Source organism: Primulina tabacum, chromosome 9, assembly GCF_025594145.1.
Source record: "Primulina tabacum isolate GXHZ01 chromosome 9, ASM2559414v2, whole genome shotgun sequence".
Classification (NCBI taxonomy): Eukaryota; Viridiplantae; Streptophyta; class Magnoliopsida; order Lamiales; family Gesneriaceae; genus Primulina; species Primulina tabacum.
In genome coordinates this window covers 6,971,233-6,975,434 of record NC_134558.1, presented here as the reverse complement: position 1 = coordinate 6,975,434, position 4,202 = coordinate 6,971,233, and positions in this window count along the sequence as shown.

Here is a 4,202-nt window from a genome sequence, read left to right as displayed (position 1 = left end):
CCTTAGGGCTCCTCCTATCCTCTCAACACGACCCTAGCCAAGCCCCTACCAGCCCTGGCCGAGCCCAGCTGTGACCCAAGCTAGGCCAAGCATCGATATTCCCTTAAACCGAGCCCCATGATCAAAACGTTTCGATTTCGGTCCCGACTTGTTTTTATTATCAGTTGCGGCTTGTTTCTTTGGTGATTGCCGTGAGTCTAGTGAGTGTTTTAGGACCTTAAATCATGCATAAACACTACTAGTTCATACCTAATACCATGGCAGCCCCTTTACATGATAAAAACATGAGTTTGCATAAAAAATCTTAAGTTTTCCCCCATGTGCATGTCATATTCCGAAAATACAGAAAAATAAATCATGTTCTTCATGCATACAATATTTAAACAATATTATGATATGATGGATGAGAAAAGGAGATGTATGGCGTGCCTTTGCGTTATATACGCTCGAATATACGTTGACGACGAAGAACGGGAGACGACTTTGGCTTGTTCTTGCTAACTACCTTCGAAAACTCTTCCCAAAATCCTTCAAAGTGATGTGTATGTGTGCTGCCGTGTGTGGTGGGGGTTGGGGAGAGTTTTCATAATTGCAAAGTGGGTGGCCAATTTTGTGATGCTAGGTGTAGGGTTTTTTAACATATTATATACTACATAATTCAACTAATTAAGGCTTAGGCCTATTAAGCCTTCTAATTAAGCCCATTAGTTTAATTAGGATTTAAATAAAATATAAACAAAGTTTTTGTTTAAATAAAGTTGTGAATTTATTAGCCGGGTTGCCAAAAAGCTCGTATTTTTTGTTGAAAATCCAACACCGATAAAAATTACGTCCCGGCGTATAAAATCACCTCAAAATCTCTTATTTTCAAAAATATTAAAGAGCATCACCCATATTTTAAATAATTAAAAACAATTGTTGAATAAAAACATTTTCTATTTTTTTCAGCTCTCGATCTCCGTTCCTCGATTGCAACCTGATTAACTTATAAAAATACATTTTAATGCAACAATGTCGAAAAAATATTTTACACATGCAAATATTCACAACATAAATAATTAATAAAATCAAAATAATTAATTAAAATACAAAATAATTTAATAATTGCATGCATGTGGTTTGCGTGGACCTTTAAATTTTCGGGACGTTACAATCTCCCCCCCTTAAATTGAATTTCGTTCCTCGAAATTCGCTTATCCTTAATAACCCAAAGTTTAGACTTAGTTCTTAGTATCCCAAAAATCCACGCTTCCGCTGCGCTACTCTGATAAAATTTAAATTCTAGAATGTCCTTACGTCTCCTTGATCCCAATTAATTTTCCTTCTAAATCCTTATTTTTGAATTGCAACTTAAGGAAACCCATAATGACTTAATGCTGTTACTATTATAACCTCGAATTTCAACTTTTCTTACAATTCTCAATATTAAAAGATGGATGACCATACTTATCGTATATTACTTTCCTTATTTTATACCCAAAATATTCATCAACTTATCATATTTTAACCTTAAAATCCCAAACGCATCCGTTAACGCTTAGATTTTTCAAGCTTAGTATTGATTCATCCTTAAAAACCCATAATCAACATTCCTTATAACACTATAACCAAGATATCCCAAGATTCCAAATATTCTTAAAAGTCTAAATCCTCAAAATTCTTATCATTTAAACCATTTAATTATCGCTTATTGCTAAACTAGTCCCCAAATTCCTTAGCAATTGCAAAATAAATTCTTAAGTTCCTCAAAAATTATCTTAATTGGTCCTTAATTTCGAAAATCCTACGATTAACCCATAAGTTTTTATCATTCTTAATTTCCTTCTACGGGTTTCACATAACATAATTTCGATAAATTTAAACTTATTTATCCAAAAATCAATTCCTATAACTAATATTACATTTCATCAAAACTTAAAATCCCAAATTATACATTTTCTTAGAAAATCTACGTGTCCCAAAACATTCATAATATTAATGATTAACTTATAGCCCAAAAAGTAGAACGTCAATACTAAAACCCAAAAATTAACATCGTCCAATTCCACCACAAAGCCAACATGCGTTGAAATCAAATAATTTCTTATTTCATATCATATCACGTATAAAAATTCTAAAGCATATAAAACATATATTATCATAAAACTATTAAACATTAGACGTAAACATATAAGTCATGTACTTATGTAGGTAACATCATAAAATCATCTAAAGCATGTAAACTTACAAATTGAAGCTTGACGACTGATCTTCCCGGCGCTGATGGTGGCACAACCCTTTACAGGACCTTTGCTCTGATACCAACTGAAACGTTTGCCTTTTTTATTGCTTTAAAAGTATTAGAAATTTTTTTATTTTTTAGCACTCAATTTTTGGCCATGACAAATAACACATGAAAATATTAAAATATTTTCCCCTTTAAAATAAAATATCAACCAACTAGCATTTTAAAAATCAAGTGCAATAGTCATAAAATGAAATCGTCACCTGTTTTACCCAACCTAAATAAAGCAATAAGTTTGAAAAGTATAGCCCATACTAAACCTCTCAAAAATCTCTCCAAAAAGCATAAATAAATGGTCTTAAAATCTTTAACATAAATCATGAGTCATAAATCATAATGCGGAAAAAATAGAAGCGCTGGTCCTCGGGTTGTGTGCGCCTTCAGTCCAGTCAAATCATCCGTCAAGTCCTCCCTCAAACTCACCTGCATCCATCACACCTAGTGAGTCTAAAGACTCAACACACCATCATCTTTATAGCAAGTAATACGTAATACAGTCAACATATAACAATGAAAAATATTTGTACTTAAAATATCATTTTCATGAAGATGCATAAACTTCAAATATGAATATTTTCGTAAATTTTTTATGATGCATGAACTTTAAATAGAAACAATTTCATAATGATGCATCAACCTTAAGCATAAACATTTTCATGACATGTATAACATAAATCTTAACCTTTTCCTTTTTCCTCAACATGACATGACATAAAACCTTTTTAACATGATCATAAACATTTTTCATTTTCCTTTTCTTTTTCCTTTGTTGAATTCAGATCGTTAATTGTGACTTTCCTCAACATGACATGACATGAAAATCGATGGATCCATCTACATGAAACCGCAGTACTGGGCGGCGGGGACATCAGCGACACTCTCACCGGTCAACTGAGCCTTGGCCTATCATGATCGAATAGAAATACGATCGTCGGGGCTCCCTCTGGGGCTTCTCCCATAAATGGGCTCCCTCTGGGGCCTTCTCCCCTCACGATATTCTCATTCTTCCTCAAACCTGATAACCTCATAACCTCATATTCGCAATAATGGAGACACGATCGTCGGGCTCCTACTGGAACCAACACCCTCACGACATCGCCATCATTAACGAATTAGTCACAATCACTTCACTTCCTTCAACATTTTTCATTCACATCACTTTATAAATCGTGCATAACATATATTTTTATTTTTGAAACCAAGCATGCAACATATCTTTTAAGTGTCAACCTTAAATCATAAAAATCCCATAGACATTTAAAAATCATAATTTAATTATGAACATTTCATAACCATTTAAAATAACATTTTAACCTCAAAACATTTACAATAACATTTAGACATATTAAATCATAAACATATAAAATTCCCTAAAGATTTAAAATATCATTTTAACATATAAAATCCCATAAACATTTAAAATATCATTTTAACATAAAAAAATTACATAAACATCCATAACTATAGAAAATAATCATATTAGCACATAAAACAGCATTCAGGGCACTGCCATGACGTTTACTAATTTTTAGGTGTAAAAAGACTGTTTTACCCCTAGACGTAAAATTTTCCGTTTTTGACATTTTCTCGAATTCATTGACTCTAACATGTCCCAAATAATTATTTAAGCCTAAATTAAAATTTCCATAATTTTATTTAGCTTAAAAACTAGGCTTTTTAAATTAATCCTTAATTAATCGTTTTGACGGTGTTTTAATCTCGAAAAATCTCAAACTTTAATATAAAATTTCCAAATTAAAAACTTAGACTTCTAATAATTATTTAAGCTTAAATCTAATTTTATATAATTTTATAAAGCTTAAAACTATGCGTTTCAATTAATTCGTTAATTAGCGTTCCGTGAGGCGATAAAATCCCGATTAAATCTAAAACTCATTATTTTGATCCCAAATTTTAA